At 41.7% G+C, this 23,223-nt stretch overlaps 1 protein-coding gene across 8 annotated transcripts in view; it reads left to right on the top strand.

Annotated features, from left to right (window-relative positions):
* LOC126352059 (serine/threonine-protein kinase 3) overlaps window positions 1-23,223 on the top strand; it is a 309,100-nt gene that overhangs the window by 72,198 nt on the left and 213,679 nt on the right. For 3 of the 8 annotated variants that reach the window (XM_050002658.1, XM_050002655.1, XM_050002654.1), the window contains exon 1: window positions 11,490-11,651. The exons of 4 other annotated variants lie outside the window; for them this stretch is intronic. The gene's annotated coding sequence lies outside the window, so the exon portion shown is untranslated. Of the gene's footprint in view, window positions 1-11,462; window positions 11,652-23,223 lie in introns of those variants that run through there. One more of the 8 variants, XM_050002657.1, reaches the window with a different exon arrangement.

The raw sequence follows: 23,223 nt of genomic DNA, 5'->3' as shown, positions 1-23,223 counted from the left end.
GCTAAAATTTTCAGTGTCCTCTGCATTCATCCCAACGTTCGTCTCTTGTAACGACCGCGAAAACTGAATACGAGAAATGAGGGGCTTGTACGGAGGCTTATAGACAGTCGTTTCTCCCTCGCTCCATTTGCGAGTGGAACAGGAAAGGAACTGTGTAGCAACTGTACAAGGCACCCTCCGCGATGCAGCGTATGGTTTGTTGCGGAGTATGTTTGTAGATATAGACACTGATCCGGTAGAGCTGGTGAAGATTAGACTAGTAACATTTCTCCTAGTGACATACAGTAATTCGTCACACGCTCCATTTGTGACTAGAACAGACGGAACAATCTCTAGTGGAATTAGAAGTATCTTGTGACGTGTGTGTTGTAGTAATTTGTGTCTCGGAAGACGCAGCGCCGAAGAATGTGGATCGATTACAGGGTTCCCTCGACGCAATCAGAAGTAAATCTCCCAGAGATTTCTGACGCTAATCTTTGATGACTTCTTGAGAACTAGGTCAGCTATACAACATTAGGAAATGGGTGACGTCTTCTGTCAGTACTGTTACGTGCTTTATTATATCCTTCACTATAGCTACCTGAAGATACTTCTGGTTTCCGGTGAGGGCCTCAATCTCTTACGTTGCAGGGATGAAGCTACACTATATCGGCTAATCTACGCTTCTTTGTTAACTGATTTGATTTATCTGTCCGTAGATGTGTTAAAATTACTAAGCTCATCTCTTTTTTTTTTCTTTCTTTGCAGGTGAGTCCGAGGTCACTTGACACCTCACGGTTGTGCTGCGTCTTGGTGTCGCCCGTAGCAGATCACAGCAGCCTCATTGGAGTGTGCCAACTTGAAAAGATCTAGTTTGTCTGCCCTTGGAGATAACCTCACCCAGTGCGAACACTTACATACGTTTTAGAGAATTCTGCGTTATTTAACGCTTCTCCCAGTGTATGTCAACTGGTTCAGTTGAAAGATTTAACCAATAGTGTAACACTTTTGATCTGAAGGAAAGTTGTAAATTATCACAAGTTGTTGAATTTACATTTCACTTACAATCCAAGCTTAGAACTGTGAAACTGGGAAGGAAGATTATAAGAGCCCATAATATTTGTTAATATGCGAAGCACTGACTTAAAATTCCTTGCAGATGATGTCCAAAGTTTACTAATTAAGAATAAGGTAATACAGAAGACTGTACCGAAAGTGAACGTAAAGTAGTTTTTCTTACGTGCACGTTTTGTAATGAAGTGATCTAATTTTGGTCTATGTATAGCCATTACCATTTGGAAGCAAAGGGAGTCTCCTGTGAAATAAAAGAAAAACGAGAATTCACATCCCACGAGAAAGAGTTTTTAGATGTTTATTCCTACACTTCTAGCCGTGAGTAGTTCTTGAACTGTTGTCAGGCCGTTGCCACCTGAAATTAAAAAAATCGGGAGTTCAGTTGCCGGCCCAGCACACAATTTAAGCTTTCATTGTACACATCGTGCCTGTCAGGCTTTGTGCTCGTGTCATTTTGAGATTTTGTTGCCCTTTTTAGGACCTCATTAAATTTTGCATTCATTGACAAAAGCTGTGTGTAGGATACAAGGATAAAGAGATTTCCCAATAACCTAATTCGCAAGATAATTGTCTCTACCTGCAGATCATATATGCGATGCCATCACTTGATTTTTCTAGTTCTCTACATAGGCGCCACTGTCGCGTACCACAAAAACTCTTACATGCGTGCGTTTAGTATCTTTTCGACAAACCAAAGAATTTTATTGCAATGCCGTAGAATGTTATGGATGCAGATGTATGGTATCTCTTAACTATTTTAAATTCGTGCAATGGCGTTTCATTTGAAGCTGGAATTTGGCCCGACCGTTACCTGGACACTGGCGGAAAACGTCAAATCTAAAGTGAATTCCAGGTGGAATAATCCATCGTAACGATGAACAACAGTCATCTCGTAAGTGATCAGTATACAGAAGAAGTGAAAAATGTCACAATCAGATCACTTTATGTAGCTGTCAAGATTTCAGACACGACGGATAGATCCGCTTAATTAGAAACCTGGTCGTAAGTGTGGTCTGACGATGCTGTATTTCGATCTGGTGCTTGGAAAATTAAGTAGCTGTGTTGCCGATGCAGACTGCAGTTTCCTGTACCTGTGTATTTAACGCGGAGCTAACGCGATATGACCATGTCTCTTTGTTTACAGGAGGACATGTAGTAAACAGAGCATGACGCAAAGTCAGTTACTGCCGTTTTGGAGAATGACGAATCGTAAAGCGATAAGAAAGGCATAGTCTTAGGCTGTATGGTGCTCTGTAGTGAGCTGTGATAGTTTTGTGGTATGAGCGGCAGTTGCTTTTGCATGTGCTTTCTCCTTCAATGTTCCACGACCAGCGGACATTATTCCTGCTGAGGCAACACCGTAAATTACGACCGGAATTTCTGACGAAAGCTGCCATCAGGCGTATCAAATGGTTCTGAGCACTATGGGACTTAACATCTATGGTCATCAGTCCCCTAGAACTACTTACACCTAACTAACCTAAGGACAGCACACAACACCCAGCCATCACGAGGCAGAGAAAATCCCTGACCCGCCGGGAATCGAACCCGGGAACCCGGGCGTGGGAAGCGAGAACGCTACCGCTGCCCTTTTTTCTTTACTCGACCCCTTACCACAGCTCCCCAGCGTAAACTCGCTTAATGCGTATTGATGTCCGTGTGAGAACTACACGAGACCTTCTTGCGTTGAATGTTTTACTAGATTCCTTCCGCTCACTAGAGCCCAATATTGAGCACCATATCTGTCTGGTACAGGCTAGGCGATAAAGTGGCCATTGAATGATTTTTGTACTGTCCCTAAAGCGCGGAGAAAAGTTGAAATGCCATTGAAGATTTCATTATCGTAGCTTATACAGTACACGTTCGTATTTTTAGCATGAAAGTTACCGAAATACAAAATAAAAAACACCAAAAAAAAAGTTTCACCCGTACGTAATGAAGCAACTAAAACCGAAGCTGTGTAGTAAGTTTACAGGACAGTGTCATTATATGAGATTCTGCCACTGACGACGTATCGCCACTTCAGCGGAACTTTGGTACAAACGTCTCACGTTTGTCATGTATAAATAGTAGCTATAGGATTACGACACGAAATATTGCAATTTACAAAAAGAAAATGTAATTAACATTCTTTTGCTTGTCGACCGAAGCGATGTTACATTGTTCTGAGCATCATTTTTGAACTGTTCTAATTTTAACGGGGTGTAGGAAGAGGTACCGGTTGTAACATGCGTCATATATAAAATTTTATTTACTGTTTGAACCTGTTTGATCAGTATTTTACTACTACTTATTGACATTTATTTTCCTGTGTGTTTGTGTGCTGCCGCTTTGGTACTCAACTCTTCGTCTGTTACAGTGAATTATACTACTTAGATGTAGCCTTTGCAGTTTTGGAATTGTGTCGAAAGCAAGACGACACCAAATGCTGCTCGGAGCAGTATGTATGCAAATCCTTACAAACAACGATACGTGTTCAGGAAAGACACAATAGCTCTCATATGAATGGAGACGTATGCGCACGAACTACGCAATATATAAAGCTATGCAAGCGTTAAAACTGTTTCCGTTGTTAGTAAGGATTGGACACATTTTGTTTTTAGATTACAGTCGTTCAGAGAAAGTTAAACTCGATAGTGTGCTTTGTTATCTGGCTTTGTGTGAATTGTAGGCACTTTTGTGTATGTTTATTATTTTTAGGTATTCACAGAGACATCTACGTAGTCATAAGTATCTAAGTGCGACTCTTCAGAAAAAGCCCTGAAATAGTATTTTCCAGTATTACCCACAAGTGTACCCCTACTAGTACAATGGCCACCACGTCATGTGTTTTTTTTTTTTTTTCTTGTGCTGCTGCTGTGATAAGATTTTTGCTCATTTCAGGATCTTGTGGCGCACTCGTCCGCTGATCAGCATACAATGGAGGACGGCGGAGGTGCATACGTTTGCAATAGTGTAGAACGAATATTCCGAAATAGAGAAGCGTAGACAAGCGTTGCTTTTGAGGGCGAGGAACACCATCTGACCAATGTATGAGTTGATCCGTTGCATGGATACTATTCACAATTCGTTATTCGATGGGGAAGCAAATTCGTAGCAAGTAACACTATGAGAATAGATGAATGTTGGGAATAATGTACTTGGAAAATGTATATACAGTAACGTGTATTTCAAATAAAAATCCTTTCAGTAATGTCTTCATGTATGAATAATAAATACGGTAAACAAATTTTCCAATATTTATTACGTTCGAGAAAATAAGGTTTCTTTCTTAACCAGAGAGAAACGTTAAATAATTACAGAATTAATCCATCGGAGCTTCTTTCAGCGCTCACCCACTGACTATAAGCACCTTGGCTGGCAACAACTCGTAGGAGAACCTTTACGAGTGAAATACCAGTGGCTTGCTGACTGGAGAAAGAATTTGCCGTCTCAGTTATGCGGCGCCCCAATTGTGAAACGCTCATAGCTGTGATTCTTTTAAGTGTCTTCAACACCCAGTGATATACCAGTATACACGTCGCTTCGAAATTGACGGACCCCCTCCAGTTTCAAAGTCAATTAAGACTGAATTTCTGAATCTGTTCCAATGAATGCCTGCATTTGAAATAAATACACAACTTACGCTCTTCATTACAATCAGTGTGCTAAACAGATACCTAGAAGATACGTTATGTAGAAAGAAATTTTGTATCAGTTTTCTTTGTTGCAATTACAGCAGGTGGTCTTACCCGTTTGCATTTATTCTTTTTTCAAGTCTGAAAATTTACAGAAGTTAAAAAGGTGGTATGAACATCAGTTTTTGCCTGTAGCATACCCCTTTTTCGTCTTAAACACTGCAAAATAAACATTTGACTTTGTTCTGTTTGTTTCCGCCCCCTAGTTTTACCTACACCGTGGATAAGTCCCTCGGACGGAACACAACGGTAAGAAGGGACTGCAAAATTAACGAATAGTTGGTTTTATAGTTAGATCACTACTTGTTGCTACCATATAGGAGGAGATAAACGACCGGCATTTGGCGTGTACGTGAACAGAACTCTTTACCTTCACATTTTGTACTATTTCGTCGTATACTGAATCCGTATCATGGACATTAGGTTGTATGAAGCTACTGACTCTGAACGGAACGCATCCTCTTAAACAGTTTGATTTATTTAGTGGAGCTTCAACATTGTACGGTAACAGTTTCATACTTATTCTGCAACTAATCTGCAGAGGTTTTTATGAATATAGGAAGTTTGAAAACTTTGAACTATCTATCTTAGGAGCCGTTAAATGAGAGGACGAAAATGACCACTAAAGAAACAGAACTTTCCTCGCATATCATCAGAGTTAGCACGAAACACTCGTGTAGCGAGGCCTGCTGCAAGTGAGATAATACTCTTTACAACAAAAACAATATTACTGGCGTGCACCAGTACTCCTTAAAACGGGGTCACATTTCATTGCGCGAGCGTTTACAGGCAGCACCATCGAAAAGAAGTTGCACTTGCGTGTGTCGTTCCCTATGTCCGATGCGTTAGAGCTCTGCATTCAAAAGAGTGCCATTAGACGTACTCATTGCTCTAAAACTAGGTTATAGCGTATTCCGCGAATGTTTTAACACCTGATACTGCAGCATACACAGGTATTTTACCTTAGGCTGATTGGGCAATAAACTGCCGTGGGTGATGAACTGATGACACGTACGCACAGTAGCTAAGTCCGATTTACACCAGCGACTTGCTTCTCCATTGACTAGTGGTGGCAAATGAGTTTACTGCGGATGTTATCCCTGTCACAAATGGTCAGTTAGGTTCACAAGTCGTAGCCAAATTACGTGTCTTATAAGAGCTGCAGGCTGTTCTATCTGGTACCAGAACGTTGTCAGGGGCCATTGTTTTTACAAAAAGTCGAAATACAGCAATAATTATAAATCTAGAAGCGATGAGTTTATTAATGAAAAAAAAAACCATTATGGATCTTGGCGACGGAGGTCACATGGAAAATTGTCCACACAGCTGAGAACAAAGGGTAGGAAAACCGCCGTCTAAATATTTCGAAACAACGGTAACTGGCTCGAGAGACTGTGCACAAACAAGTACATCAAACAATATTTAGAAGGCAGTAAATATAGTCACTTTATCTTTTGTATGTTATACACAAATGTTTGTGTGTGTAGATTGCTCTTTATTTCTTCTAGTTACGCGCTTTGGCAGTCTGTCATCAGATCAATAACCTAAAAATGATAACGTATTACGTCAAGTAGCATATGATCGTCCTAAGTATAAACGGATACAGTCGAGTATGTTACTTTATTAGTGCCAAATAACGAAAAAATATTTTAGTACAGTAGACTACCATTTTCAGAGTTAAAACAGTTTTCCTTAGAAATGTTCGACTGTTTACTTTCTAATTTAGGCATTCGAGACATTTGGTCTCTCTTGTGGGAGAACTCTAGTAGGAAAAGTATAAAATAAAAAAAGGTTCAAATGGCTCTGAGCACTAAGGGAATTAAGGACATCACACACATCCAGGCCCGAGCCAGGATTCGAACCTGCGACCGTATCGGTCCCACGTTTCCAGACTGAAGCGCTCGGCCACAACAGCCGGCGGAAAAGAATCGTGCCTTCCTGTAACATCTGCTGTCTGTCATGAAAACAAAGCCACCAATAAAATAAATATTACGGGGAGACAAAAGCTCCTAGTCCTTTACCTTAAGACGAGTAGATGCGGCGAGAATAGGTTAACTTCCAGTGATAGCGGAAGATGCCACAGTTGCTTGTTTCTGAGCATACGCAGTTTGTGACATAAGGTTTTACAGTTCTACAGTCAACAGTCAGTTGGCAATTGTCACTCATCCACTAGCGACGTGGTTTGTGGCTGATTTACATGTTGGCAAGTGCTTCGCAACCACTACAGGTAGTTGACGTTGATCAGAAAGTCTCTCTTGTAAAAAGAGTAACATTTTTAAATGAACACACCGCCATTTGACTGTTCTATTTAATTACGACCTAGGTTTCGGGTTTTTATGCAAGTTCCAAATCAAAATCGACCGTAAATTAAGAAAAAAAAATTCGCCCCCACGAAATGCCAGATGTAAACATCGTCTTATAAAAAGATTAGTAAAGAATAAGGGAGCTTTCGCAGGCCAAACTGATACTAATCAATTAAGTGTCACTACATGCAGGAGCAACCATGTGTGTATCTATGTTGTGAGCATAGCCTAATGCGCATGTTCTCAACATCAAACTGGACCAGTCACTTGATTTTGGGACGACGCTGCTTGTTTACAATTTGTAGTAATGGCAAAACTTTAACATCAAACGTATTTGTCTTATATACGCATCCGCACGTTTCATTAAAAGCTATGGTGCAGTATTATCGCTGCTACGGATGTAAAGAGAAGTATGAGAAAGGAGAACAAGATATGTACAAAAAATGTAAATTGTATATGTCATATTGGCACTGTATGTTCATAAATATCGAGGCAAGCTGTTGTAAATTACTTTATTGTATGGTCACGTGTTTATGGGACAAGTGCTAGATAAATTTGAAAGTGTATTTGAGTAAACTGCCAGTCAGTGTATAATTTTTGATACTATATTCATATACATATAAAACTTTCACATGACAGTCTGATTACTCACCCTACAGTTCATGCAGGTTCTCAAACCGTTGCAGCTTAGTATTTCTAGAGGAGTCAATTTCCTATACAGTGTAACTGTAATTAATTAGAACAGATTCGACAATAATAATCAGTGCAATAGAAAACATATAAAACATTGTCGGCTGTCACTTCTTTTATTAGTCCGAAATACCAGTACTGAACTTGATAATTTTTTTTTCTTGTGTGTAGTGTATGGTTTTACCTTTCTAATGAGATTGCGAAAAACTGTTGCAGATATTTTACCTGACAATAATGGACAATTAGGTGGTGCAAACTGTTTACAGCATTTACTGTAACAGTTTCTTAGTTCCAAATGCGTTGCGTTTTCCTGACACTTCGGCGCCGTCTACAGTGCCATTGTAAGGTATTTAATTAGAACAGAGGTTCGACAATATGAATAAGTGCAACAGAAAACGCAAAATTATATATAATTTCTTCGCTGTCACTTTTTATCGCAGTGCCGAAAAGACGTAAATTAAATCTGGGCTATGATAGTGTGACGAAAAGTCACAGTACCAGTGTTCTCCACATCTTTAAGCCAACTTCAGTTGTCGGTATCAAATTGTTAACTTGTCTGTAAAACGCGTATACAAAGTTTCACATTACTTTTGAAGATGGTATACAGTATCAGTAACAGCTAAGTAGTAACTTATAAAACTCAGAATACGCTAATGCCGCCGCCACACAAATAGTGCTTTCGAGCGAGGCCGACGAGAAAGACAGGCCGCGGCGCGTACGTCACGAAGGTTCTACTACATCTACATGCTTACTCTGCTATTCACAAAGTGCTTGGCAGAGGGCTCAGTGAAACACCTTAAGCTGTCTCTCTACCGTTCCACACTAACGGCGCACGGGAAAAACGAGCTCTTAATTTTTTGTGCGAGCCCTGATTCCACTTATTTGATCGTGATGATCATTTCTTCCTAGGTAGGTGCCAACAAAGTTTTCTTAATCGGAAAAAAAAGTGGTGGTTGAAATTTCTTGAAGATCCCGTCGCAACGAAAAACGCCTTTGTTTTAATGGTTGCCACTCCAATGCACGTATCATGTCTGTGGCACTTTCTGCCCTATTTCGCGATTGTACAAAACGTGCCGCTCTTCTTTGTACTTTTTCGATGTCATCCGTCAGTCCCACCTGATGCGGACCCCTCTCCAGAATAGGGGGGACAAGCGTGATGTCTTTAGTAGACCTTTTGCACCTTCTAAGCGTTCTGTCAATGAATCACAGTCTTTAGTTTGCTCTACCCTCAACGTTATCTATGTGATCGTTCCAGTATAGGTTATTTGTAATTGTAATCCGTAAGTATGTAGTTGGATTTGCAGCCTTCAGATTTGTGTGACTTATCGCGTAATCGAAATTTAGTTAACTTCACACTTTTCTTTATGCAGGGTCAATTGCAACTTTTCGCACCATACAGATATCGTATCTAAATCATTTTGGTTGTCTGATGACTTTACGAGACTAAATGACAGCATCATCTGCTAACAGTCTAAGACGGCTACTAAGATTGTCTGCTATATCGTTAATATAGATCAGGAACAACAGAGGGCCTATAACACTTCGTTGGGGAACGCCGCATATTACTTACGTTTTACTCTACGACTTTCCGTCTGCTACTACGAACTGTAACCTGAACTCTCTCTCTCTCTCTCTCAGCTCAGCTCAGCAGACAAAATATGTTTCTAAACCTGTCAACTCACAGCTGGGCATGTACGTACTAAGGAGAATTGCATCTTTTACTGGAATCTGCTATTACGAAGTCTTATTGATTAACGGTACTACAACAAAATTTAATTTAAGATCAGTAGTTGGTATAAGCGTAATAACGGCTTGTTTATAGCGTTTAGTCTCTTCTGCTTAACAGTCCTCATTTCATACGAGAAGTGGTGGGCTGATGCAATTGCATGATTTCAAATTTATTGTACCCCAGCACAGTCGTAAGAAATTATAAGTAGGCCTACGGACTTCCGATCATTGTAGGTCTAATAACGGTAAGACTCCATAATATCTAGTTAAGAGTTAACAGGGGTAGAAACGCACTCGGTCTGCTGAGGCGAGCGAGCGCAGGCAGGCCTCCCTTCGTGACGTACGTGGAACGGTTTGTCATTCTCGTGGGCCTCGGTGCCGAGTTTCTGCCGTCGTAAGCGTGGAAAAAGCATGTAGACTGTTTCCGAACGTGCAGAGCAATATCTAGCATGATACATCCTGAACGTGCATTTTAACGTTGATCAAGGAGATAGAGAACGAGCATGTGACGTACGTGGCGTTCTTCTCTCTCTCTCTCTCTCTCTCTCTCTCTCTCTCTCTCTCTCTCTCTCTCTCTCTCTCTTCCCCCCTTCCAAAACAGATTTAGATGACGCCACATCAGCTTCCAGCCGAAGCCCATATTATATATGCCGTTTCTAGGCCTCAGAAAATTGAAGTGCTCTCGTAAAACCGTCGTTAATTGTGTATACTTTTTTTGTAATAAAATGACTGGAAATGTCATGGTGTGTGGTTAAAGAATTATTGTAACGTGCATATTATGAAAGTATGCAGTTTGAAAGTAAAGACACACGTAAAGTTGTTGGTACACTTGGTTGTATTTGAATGTCAATTAACAAATCTATGGTTGAAGTTTTCAGGAGACGGTAAGATGCGAAGTATGGCCATGTGTTGCTGTTTGTGTGTCACTGCACCCAAAAATGATTACTAGCCTTCATCTTTTCTAATAGTTTGTGATACTTTATCATTTAATAAAAGTAAATTCTACAATATTCGATGTTATGCAAATATAAGTGCGTTATTTTTGAAGAGTGAGTTTGCTTGACTTGATCTTGAAGTGAGAGTGCACCATTTGGAGTAAGATACTGTGCGCTTTCTTGTTTTAAGTTTTGTATTTCACTTTTAAAGATTTTGCTGCTGTATAGGAACGGTGATCAAGTAAGAATGACCTTAGGATTTTACTAAAACTTGAGAATGGTGAAGTAATTTAATTTTGTGGGGAGAACTATTGTAAATTTCTATCGCACTGTTTCTAATGGAACTTTTATAAGCTTGTGTTCTTATTGATAGACACGGTACTTTCCTTTTTTTCTCATAACATGTCCATGGATATTGGAGTTTCTATTTATGATACTACGGACCGAACAGTATGACTAACGTATGGACAGTGGAGGAAATGTGCGTTTTAATACAGCTAACGTAGGAATTTACCTCCGTCCATTTCGTAAAACCTTTTGATTCGCGAACCAGACTCAGCCGACGACTGTCGCTGGAGCGCGCAAGGATCGCGTATACCGGTTTGTCTCTCTCTCTCTCACACACACACACACACACACACACACACACACACACACACACACACACACACACACACTGTATGCACCAGTTTCATCGTTTCTGAGCGGTTACTAGCACGTTGAACTCGGCACGCTGAATGTTGACGTTCGATAGCACGGTCCACGTGCAGGCTTAAGCGCTACACGAGGTAAAAATGCGCGGTCCCAAAATCACGTGATTCAAGTTGTAGTAGATTTTGCGGACAGAAGTCTCGTTCTGCGTCAGAATGCTCACGCCATAGATATTTATACTCTATGCGACTAAGTAAGTGTAGTAGTGTTGGGCGACTCGGTCCACGGCTTGTGCCTGCCTTCCGGCCGTAGAAAGGCGGGGCGGAATCGGCGGGCTGCGACCGTCGCCAGAGCGGTTGGCGGGCGGGAGGGGGAGGGTGGGGGGGGGGGGGGAAAGCGGCTCTGGCCAGCGCCCTCGCCGGCAGTCACTTGTTTGTTAGTCTGCCCGCGGCCGCGGCTCCGTTGCCTCTGCGTGTTGTCGGCTGGCTCTCGCGCTTGCGCCCTGCGTGTGCATATCTGCGTGTGCCCTCTCCGCGCAGCCCGGGGGGCGGTGCGTGCTTGTCGATAGCGGCTGGTTTCACAGCGTGTGCGCCAGCGCGACGACCTCAGACAAGGTAAACGCGCTGGACCGCCCGGCAGAAGCCGGCTGATACTCAGCTGCCTCTCGCGCCACACAGTGCCATTGTGTTGATATCTGATGATTCGGCGGTCGTCTTCCAGCACAGTCGTGGGGCGGTGCACATGTTACTGGATACAAAGGACTCATGCCTTAGCCTCTACCTGCCATTGTATTTGAGGCAGCTGCACTTTTGATATCGTTTTCTGCCCATGCTTACTCGCGCTTCCATCGGAATATTTTTCTATGCCTCTGTCTGAAGGCTCCATGACTGTGTTTCGCGGAAGACTGACCCAGAATCAACAAGGAGGAAAACAGGTTCACCTCAGTCCCACACAGAATTCCCCCAAAGTAAATATTTGCGAAGCTGGTATCGCACTTCCTCGTTAAGAGTGTAACTTCAAAAACGTTTAATTTGTTCTAATTGTGGCTACAATACTCGTGTCTACTATGAACTCAGCGGAAAATCCATTTATTATTTAGGGCATAGACTATCGTATTATTGAATTTGGATCTTTAAGTGTCTTCGACGGTTATGTTAGCGCCAACCCATTTAACCTGGCTGTCCCAAATTTTCCTATCTGTACATCCCGTAGCAAGCGTCTAAGCATTCATAAACAACGCTCAGCCAGCCCTGCGTTAATGCATACGGAAGTTCCTTGTTTTTGTTGACGTGGCACTTTTTCCTGCTTTGTCTTCCTAGAAGCATTCTGATATCTTCCATAAGCACATTTCCTAGATATTTTTGTGAAACTTCGTGTTGTTAAGAAGTATCATCACGAGTCTTGCTCAGGGAGGCATCAAATGTCCTAAAGTACATCGCTCCATATTTAAATGAAGATGGCAATTGCTTCAGCATTTCCTTAAAAAAGAAGAAAGTCGACACCCTGCGTACCACGTGTGGTGAAAACACTGCAGAGATGGCTGTTAATGAATTAATGGAGGCGTGTACTATAGTTTGTGTACCTGGTAAAAGCTGCCACGCAGGGAAAAAAGTCAATAGAAGCGATCTTCTCGCACGAACAGTGTTTCTATACAAATAATATCAGTTGGGAGATCGTCACTTCGTCCGTGGTTTAGCGATGTTTATCGGAGTCTGTGTTGCGGAACAGGTTTTACACAGCCGACTTTGTTTAAAGTGGCTAGGTGGGTACACTTCATATGCCCGAGTGTAAATCGGCACCATTCACGTGTCAACTTGGGAAGTTAAAAAATTCTGGCTGCATCGTGTAGTAACAGATTTTGTGTCTCTTGCTTTGTTTTGACACATTGCGAAGGTTGTATGAAGTCTTGATATTTTTGTACGTGTATTCCGACAGAAGAGGCACCAGATATGTGAATTTTGTCTTTGAATACCTAGTCAAAAGGTTCACACTGTGCATGACTAAGACTTTAAATAGATGAATAATTGTTTCACATTGAATAAAAATGAAGTGGTCGTACGGCATTACTGGCCGAGAGAGTGGGGTTATGCGGCGCTTGCTGATTTTTTTTTTTTTTTTTTTTTTTTTTTTTCCAACTCCATTTCAGCCACTTGCGCCTCTTTGTGATGAAGATAGAAGAAATGATAAGTACAATACAAATACCCAGTCCCCGAACGAAATATATCTTCGATGAGGCCGAGAATGGTATTCGTGACCTTGCGATCTAGAAACGGCGAAGCTCAACAGTGAATAAGACAACGCTATTGGAGAAGGGAAATAGTTTTGTGAGTTGGCAGTTAGAAAGAATAAAACAGGCGCTGTGGGCCAAACCACTTCGAATTACAGTTTTTATCTGTTCCCATTTACCATTGTGGACCATTTATCACACTACCTTCGTCGAGAACATCCACTATCAGTATCGCTTTGGACTTTAGTATTGTTATTACCACTGCCTGTTCATTGATTCTGGTACCATAGTCAGACGTTATCGGAGAAGGACAGTCCCTCCTAATCCTACTTTAACCATTCAAATTTCAAACTGCACAGCAGACACATCTCTTAACACAAGCAATTTTGGCGCTGACTGTAAACAGACGACGATCCTTGACAGGCGAGTCCAAGTACTGCAACAATTCGCGAGGTGCCCTGCAGTGGAGCTACTTGTCACGATTAGTCGCTGGAGATGAAGTCGCTCGTGCATACAAAGCTTTACGGACTCTTGACGTTCAGACACCTGACAATAATTCATGTTTGTACTGTCACAGCTAACGAAGTGTGTATTACGCGTAGATTTTTCCTGGATGCGGTTTACCCGGTTGGACAGCTTACGTGACAAGTTCGGCTCGATGGGGTTGCGAGACGGTTGGCGGGGTGTCGCCGCAGCGCTGTTGCACGTACGCACTTGCGCCCCGCCTGCCGGAAGCGGTGTTCGCGCCGTGGCGTGCTCGCAGCGCCGGAAGTGAGTCACCAGGGCGGCTCGCGCTGCGGCCGCTCCATTTCTTGTTGGCGGCGGCTGTTCGGCCCTAGCAGACACCCCTCCACCGCTGTGCTCAGTATTGGGCGCGCTTTCCATGATCCGGAGATGCGATCGCGCTGTCTGAGTCGAAGCTCTAAGCCTCTTTTTTACTCGAGCAACTTCCTCGTTTCGTTTGTGGCAAGTGAGCCTGTAGTAGCACCTCTGCTGTATTATTCCAGTACCATGACTCGCTTGTCTCAAGTGGTTGTACTACAATAGCGCTGGTGGCAGTACTGACTATTATGAGGGAATGTAAGAGAATTTAGGGACTAGGAGTGATAGATGGCGTTAGTTACCAAACCAAAATTCATAGTTGATATTCTTGACGAAGATCCTACGCCAAACTCTCCACAGTGCAAAAGTGGGGAAAGTTTCGTACGAGCATTTCAAAAATATATCACACAATATGTAGAAGGATGCACAAAGTCCATTATTCACTGTTACCAGTTGTATCTATTGGTTCTAAGTGGTTGACTTTTGAAACAACTTGCATTAGAAAACTATTTTTCTTTTTTTTACTTATGCACTTCTACAATACCCGGACAAAAGAAACACGTATACTGTGTAGCTTTCAGATATTTGGTCTCGTGTGGGACAACACGCAAAGAGAAGCATCAGGTTCTCACGGAATCTTCGCCAAATGTCACGAAAATAAAGCGCGCGCGCGCACACACACACACACAAAAGCACAAAATCAATTACTGTAACAAGAATGGAGACGGGTAGAATTGGTTAACTTCCGGTTGTGCGCGGTCTTCCGCATATCAACGGATTAAAACTCTACATTGAGCACAATCAGTTAATGATTAACATCGCCGAGGCACTCCTGACGAGGCTAGCGGCAGGTTTACTTGCTGACATGTGACGCACATGCACCACTATCAGTCAATTTAGAGAAAGCGTGTATCAAACGGTATTTATCTTCCGTGCACAAGAGGCGTCAGGGCATGTGAAGGACGATATTTGTTTTTCCTAAACTCTATGCTACACAGAGAATCTACACTAATATTGCAGTATATTTTCTTGATCCGTTATGGTCACAACCCGACGTAGGTTGGCATCTGGCTCCTGATTGTTAAAGTATTAACTACGTCTTTCAAGGCAGTGAAGAAAAAAAAGCAGCATTAAGGAATAATCAGAGGGAAGTCAGTTTATTCTTTGAGTACTGGGAACAGTGCAGTTCGGATCGGTCTTGCGTACGAAAATGCAAGACTCGCATTATTTTATGCGCGCACAACAATCGGGATTTACTATTTTCTATGCGTAGCAGACAATCATCATACGAAATCCAAAGAAAAATGCATTAGCTGTTGCCAACGAATTCTCAGAGGAACTGTTTCAAAATTTATTACAAACGTCTCTAAAACTACTTAATACCTTACTTTGTTAAGAAGACATCGCTGTTCCCCGCGGAAACCACCTAAGCGAAACACCTTTTTCACCTTCCCAGAACATTCGCTTTCCGAGTTTTAAAAAGCCATTTTCATACCAGCTTTCCCAGATTACTCTTCGTACATGTTTTAAATGGAAGTGTATGACTTGGTGTTCTCAACTAGAATGAGAAACATTGTCATAGTTTAGGTTTTTTAGGTTTTTGTTTTCGTTTATCAATGACTAATTTCAATTAAAACGTTTAATATCGAAAGAAACGACATACAGTATCTGTGGAATTAAGCAAAACTGGATGACGTTATGATTTACATCCTCCATAGTTACTCCAAAATATTTTCGCCGTTCCACATGTTACTACGCGGTAAGAATTGCCTGAGATCGACTGAAGTGCTCTTTACTACTAAATACAGTGAATACAAAATACGCTTTATTAGAGAGAGTGCCATTACACCACGATACGTCTACAATCATTAGCGAACAAATTTCAGGAGCTGTTCTCGCTATTGTTACCGTGTACTTTTCACAAAACACATGGTTACAAAAACAAAATACTTTATAAATATATTGCTGTTTCAATGAACGTTTAAATTTTGATCTGTCTGGATCTGCTGGAGCTAGCTGTTGCCCATGCACGAAGTTAATCTCTTCGAAGAGCAAGTTCTCATTGTATTACATATCCACCGTCATTTTTACATATCTTCCACATGATTATGCGTCACTATTTAAAGGAATTTCACGTGGTTAGTGTAGTAAATTTAACAGTAGAGCTACGCACACTTTCTTTTAGAGGATATTGTCACAGTGAAGAAATACTTATCTGAGACGGCAGTTTTACTTTTAAGACTCAACGGGAATAATGTTTAGCCGTTACACATGCGTAAAAAAATACAAAGGCAGTGCGAGTGTTTGTTCAGCACTTGTTTTCGCCCTAAAACCTTCCCGACGCGTTTTTGAAGAATGACTGACTTCTGCTACTTCGTAGAAATATGCTTCAATAATTTTAAGGACCCCATACATTACGGAATCTGCGATTGTCCCTCAGCTCGTAAACATCTTTCCCGTTGAGATCGTACACGAGATGAAACAGCTAATACAAAGACATGCAAGCCTTAGTTCCATTTATGAATAAAAACCTGACATTACGCCCTTAAATGCACATCAGTGGCCTCCATTGCTGATATCCGCCTTGCTCGATTTCAAAACGTTCACATAGGTATGTTCATGGATTATGCCTTCGCAGGACGAAAGTCACATTTTAAGTTTTAACGCCAGTTGATATAAAGAAATTCTTCAGCTCACCAGAAACTATCTTCTTGCATACACAAGGGGGGGGGGGGGGGGGGGTTCAGTTCTCTAGCAAAGCTTCAATCTGGTACTGAAGTTATCAAGTTAGGGGGAAGAAACAAAGTACTGAACGTTGAGATAATTGATTCAAACTTCGTTCAATATGTTTGATGGTTTGCTCTGAAGTGACGACCTTGTGCATCCTCCTTGAAACTAAAATGCTCTTAAAGTAATGAGTGGCAGAGGAATCCCATTATGTTATGGAACTAGGGAGTGTAAGATGAAGGCTATAAATGGCGATGGCTTTTCTGGGATTAATAGTCCTGCCTCCGCCTTCCCTTAGAACTTCACCAGCGTTCGGGGCATTTTAGTAAGCGCCATTGTGCTAAAAACGTTAAGTGTGGGACTGGAGAGCACACTAGTGTCCAGAAGGATAATACCAGAAGAGACATCAAATATATTCTTCAGGCCATTAAGGTGCTTCACCGGATTTTTTTATTGCATACGATTTTTTAAATGAATTGAACATGCGCATAAATCATTGCCTATAGGCCGCCATGGCCAATGCCTGTTACCAGTATTGTATTAGATATTTACGAGTGCAGTTAAACACTTTTCGTGACGTGCAGTGCCTATGGTGGCTTAACATTGATGGGTCGGAATTTTTTATTAAGTGTTCCAGCGTTATTTTAACCGACTTCATAATGGAATCTCGATTCAGCATTATAAATAATTATAGAAGGAAACACTTTTTGCGCATTTTTCTGAAAAAACTCTTTCAAGAATCTTTGTGAAATTTAAGGAAGGCAGTGATTTGTATCATATTCACGAAGTATTAAGTTTGAAATACTACAATGCGAATTTAAAGCTCCGACGATGAGTAGTTATGTTGCGAGGAAAATGTTACTTTTGTCAATACCTCGTTTAGACAGAGCTGGAATTGTAACACTAAGGAATTGAACGAGAACGTTTAATTCAAGACACTTTCTTTTCCGAAGAACGTGTTGGCTAGATCTGAGAACACGGTTAAGTATTCATCGTGTATGGTAATGGTTTGGTACTGTAACGTTTGTGTTAGTGTGCTTGTCAACTTGAAGAAAATGACTATCTTGAACAGAGCGATATTGTAGTGTTTGGTATACCGTACTACGAACATGTAACTCTATTAAAGATGTTTCTCCACTGTTTGAGTAACAACTGGCTATTGTACCGAAGTCTAACTGTATGCGCTCTTTCGTGGAACGAAGGAGAGTATCCGGTAAATGTGGAATCCCATTACAAGTCTAACAACACACACACACACACACACACACACACACACACACACACACAGCGTTATTTATCAAAAAGTCATTGTACAAGGCAGCCTTGCGCAGCAGGTGCGTGAGTCAACGCCTATTTATTGCGGTTGTTTTAATTAATGGTATATCATCTTTCTGTTGTATATGAAAACAGGACAATCAAATCCACCTTTAAAGTGGAGAATGCATTTTTAAATATTTCGTAATTCTGATTGGCACGTTGCTCCACTAAACAATTCCGAAACATGCAATAACAGCTTTATTTTTATTTTTCTGTGACCTTGATGGATCTTTAACGTGCTCTTCGTGCTGGCCGCGAGCTTGCGAGAGCTTTTGGCCTGCGTCCCTGTGCACTTGGTTGCCAAGATCTCCGCTATTTATAAACGCCGAGCTGCTGGCGCTGCCGTCGTCACCACCATACCGTCGCCGTCGTCTTCTTTCTTCCGCATCGAAACTGATTTGAAATCTCGTAGCGATACGAACATTTAGCCTCCCCTCGTGAAGTCACTGAACGAAATCGTTTTTATTAGAAATGGTCGACAACATGTGAAACTGTGACTTCTGCGAACTATCAATGCCGCCTTGAGCGTTTGATTACTCTCGTAATGTGACCGTTCTTGGTCGGGCCTAATGGTGCGGTGTTTTTGTTCAAGTATATATACCCTATTTTATCAGAGTATCCGAACACCTGTTAGTGGTGCGTTCACTCTTCGTCTTTATAACGTCTGGAACTCTATCTGGAACACTTTTTGATAAGTTAAGGCTCATTTTCAACACTGACTGTACACAACTGAAGAAGACAATCATGAAACATCCGTCGTTAATATATCCTCGGAAGTAGTCCAAAATGACGCAGTGAAGGTCAACGGCCAACACCAATTTCCCGGTAGTCTCCGTTGCAGAGGCCAAGTAGTGATGGCGGTGAAAAGTAGACACCTGGCGTCTCCCTCGGTGGCTGGTGCGGCACGGCGTTGTATCGAGCGAAGGCTCCGTTCGGCACTGTTGAACAGTGGGTGAAGTCGGCACCAGCCCATGATCTCGACCGCAGATGCCTCGTTGCGGGTTTTTGTGCCACCCTGAAATGTCCAGGCCGCATAGAGATACTAGAAGAACTATTTGCGACCAGGTGGTGTGGCCTGCGGAGACTAACAGGTCCGCAGTTCCAGCAACCTCTGGCGGCGCTCGCTCTGCCACAGTGTGCGTGACTGAAGCACTGTTGTTTATTGATATAACCCCTTCCAGGTTATGCCGCAGGTACACCAGTGCTTTGAGAAGGGCTTCCTATCGGTTGTTTCACATTCAATGAGCTGCCTGTGGAAGAATGACAGGCCATTCTTCCTCAAAATCTAATTCTCTAGAGGGTAGTGATGTTAAACACTGGGTTCTGGAGAAGTCAGGTTCTAGCTCATCCAAAAGAGGTTTCATCGGGTTCATGTCAAGGCACTGAAGAGGCCACTACGTTTCAGAAACGTTTTGCCTCACTGAGGCAGCTTTATTACGGGGTGAATTGTCATACATACAATCGTCTACGAACTGTTCATCTACTGTATGAAGCACACAAGTCTGTTAAATGTGTTCGAATCCTTCGGGATATAGCGTCGAAAGTAGATCACACTCGAAACACAAAAAACACGTACACTGTCTCCTCTGTACTATTTGCGTAGTGCATTATTTACACTACACGTGATGACAAGTGATGTTCTAGCGTTCGCCAAACTCAAATCCTTCCATCGCACTGACACAAAGGATAATGTGATTCGTTGCTCCAAATTATTCGTTTCCTTACCGAGCGAGGTGGCGCAATCGTTAGCTCGCTGGACTCGCATTCGGGAGGACGACGGTCCTCAGTGACTGGCTAGTTTTTCTTGCCCTGGTATTACAGTGAGGTTGTTCAAGTCGTACGCGTTAGCAGATAATTACTGTATTTGGTTGGCTAATATAAATTACAGTTTATTTTGCGTACTACACAGCCTTTATCTATCAATCAGCTCCCACACAATCTCAAAAATTTGTCCTCAAATAGAGTTTTCAACCATTTTCAAGTCAGCACCTTCGGTACGTTTGAGGCGCCTGGTTTCCTGATCTATTCGTAATTAAGATAATAAGTTAGCGAGGACATAATAAATCTAGGGAATAATGTGACACAACGTAACTTCCGTAGTTTCACGTGATGAAATTAGGCATTGGAAAAAAATATAAATCCTTCACAAATTAAATTGCTTAAATTGGCGTATCGCAAATCAGTTGGTTTGAACACACATCACAGAAATATTTCTTGATTTTACTTTCAACGCCAGCGCATAGGTGGTCTTGTGCTGAAACTTAACACTTCATACATTGAATCACGTCTGCTCCTCTATCTTCCTTACGTATGATAGTCACTTCACCCTGTCCTATATTTTTTAATCTTTTTAGTTGTCTGTCTGTTTTATAGGTTTGGGCACAGCTATGTCCATCCAATAAAAACAATATTTGTTTCTGATCTCTCTTTTCTACTTTGGTAGGTTTTATGAAGTGTTTTAGCCACCGGACAAACAGTTCTGATGTTACCCATCCATTTGTGGAGCATCCAAATGATGTGTTTGGTGGAGCTCCCTTTTTCTTAATGTCATTCATTCTGTTGCACTTCCATATTGACATTGAAGATACTATGAATCCGCCTGCTGCATTTATTGCACGCGTACTTGTCATAAGATCCCTTTCTCTGCTTGTGATCGCGCCCGCTTGGTGATTGCGGATACCATACTACAGCAAGTTGAAAAAGAGAGGGATAGAGGGTTATTTATACGTGCGTGTGATAAACCCCCTTACCTCGAAAATTTCTCCCCTTCCTACCACCTCTGTGTTGCTACATGTGTGTCACTGATCTCATTTGCACTAACACTACAGTACACGCGAGGTGACTATTTGCTTTCACAGCGCTGAGTGAAATGTGTAAGTTTTAATTAATGTTCACCAATGTGCAGTCCTTCATAGTGGTTGTCTCCTCCGAAGAAAACAGCACGTAGATCGTAAATCCGTTATCTTGAGGCTGTAATAAACTCTTAGGAGAAAGTGATATTGTATGAAAAACAAAATTTTTCAATTATTTTTGTTTTTATGGGATGCCACTCTCATTTTATTAGCGGAATATGAGGAACAGCATAATTATATTCCACTTTATGAAGTCATTTCAATTCTTCACACGTTCATAAAAAAAAACAGTTAACTCCCTATTTTTTAGTTCCCATCAAATTGTTTTCAGTTACTTGTCCAAACAACCAGAGATCCGATACCGACCAAGGCAGACAACATGTCAGTCTTCCGAAACTGCCGATCCACTTCGTTTAGCAACTGTTTACTATTCTGCTGGTAATTAACACTTTTGAAATAATGGAATGATAGCCTGCTATTGAGAGATGCTTTTACATTAAATGCTAGTAAATAAACTTTAGTTTTTCTAACATGAATAACAAAAGGTTATCACTTTGTCGCGCAACTTCCGAACGGAGCAGGCAATTGCCGGAGGAGGGACCACAATTATGCCTTCTCAGATGCTCTAACAGCAACTTCTTGTAGTCGTATATGATGGCTGCAAAGCCAGAAATATTACAATACATCTTTCGATGACCTGTTCCTCCATCTTTTATCACGTTGCACAACTGAATGGTTAAAACGAGATTCAGGAGTGCTGATCTGTTTCATATCCGGAAAAGCTCGAGAACAATATGGATCTCTAATTTTTTCCCTCGAAAAATAAACTGATGTGAAGACGTACGTACTGGCGACTACTTGATTCATACGTTTGTAATCACTATAGTGCACAGGCAGAACCCAACCACTTCAGCGTCCGTTATATCACATTTTTCCAGCAAAAGACAAGTGAAAATTCATGCAACTTCCTCAGGTTAGCACCACATACAACAATCGAGTGACTGGCGGCGCGAAGTTTTGGAGGTATCGTGAAATTAACCGCAAATATTATTCAGGCTGTATCAAACAGAATCATCTGATTTTAAAAAAAATTGCAACTTACGTTATTTGAAATATGTTCCTGAACAAAGACTGTCGGAAAGACCGAACTCTCGAGTTTTCCATGGTCCCCGCTAGGTAGCAGCAGTCTGCGCCCACTTCAGTTGTAGCAAGAATGGTGTCGGGACAACAGAAAGCGTTGTGTCGCCTATGTTTTGCTCAATGCGAGTTAGTAATTCCTGTTCAGGTTGACTTTCGTATTAGGTATCATATGGATTCTCCTACCGCACAGAGAATTAGACGATGGCATGAACAATTCCGAGGAACAGGTTGTTTGTGTAAAGGCACATTGCCAGGCCATCCCTGTGTGTGTGAAGTAGACATCGAATGCTTCTGCCATAGTTTCACAAGGAGTCCTCAGAAATCCGTTTGCAGTGCAGCTGGACAGCTCATCATGCTACCTATGTCCGTCTGGTGTGTTTCATTGACGTTCACGCATGAAACCATACAAAATCCATCTACTGCAAGCTCTTCGTGGCGGTGACAAACAACAACGTGCGGAGTTTCGTAATTTCCTTCTTGACAGGATGGAGGATGATCCGTCATGGAAAGGTGAGAAGATGGGATACAGAACAACCATATGAAGTTTTACAACATGAGAGGGACTCCTCAAAATTTAACGTGTTTTGCGCATCTTCACAGGAAAAGTTGTGTGGTCCATAGTTATTTGCCGAGAACGCTGTTATAGGAAGCAGTCATCTCGATATGCTTGAGAACTTTCTTTTCCCTTAGTTGGAGACTGATTCGAACGACTGCGTACCAACAGGATAGGGCACCGCCACACTGGCGTCTGGAAGTGCGGGAATTTTTAAATCAAAGCGTTACTGAGCGATGGATCGGTCGCTTTGGACCAAATAATTCAGCTTACATTACTGGCCTCCAAACTCACCGGACCTGACTGCATGTAATTATTTCTTGTGGGGGTTTATAAAAGACTTTTTATGAGCCTCCTTTACAAACGACAGTGAATGAACTGAGTCTTGGCATAACAGCAGCTGAGTAAGCTGTAACTCAAGACTTGCTCGCTGCAGTGTGGGAACAATTTGAAAACCGGGTTGACATATGTCTTGCATCTCAAGGGGGACATATGAAAAAAATTGAGTTTTCCGTTCATCAAAAAACAAAATTCGTTCTATTTGTTTA

The sequence above is a fragment of the Schistocerca gregaria genome, chromosome 1 (assembly GCF_023897955.1).
Source record: "Schistocerca gregaria isolate iqSchGreg1 chromosome 1, iqSchGreg1.2, whole genome shotgun sequence".
In the NCBI taxonomy this organism is placed as follows: Eukaryota; Metazoa; Arthropoda; class Insecta; order Orthoptera; family Acrididae; genus Schistocerca; species Schistocerca gregaria.
This window is presented reverse-complemented; position numbering and strand designations above follow the sequence as displayed.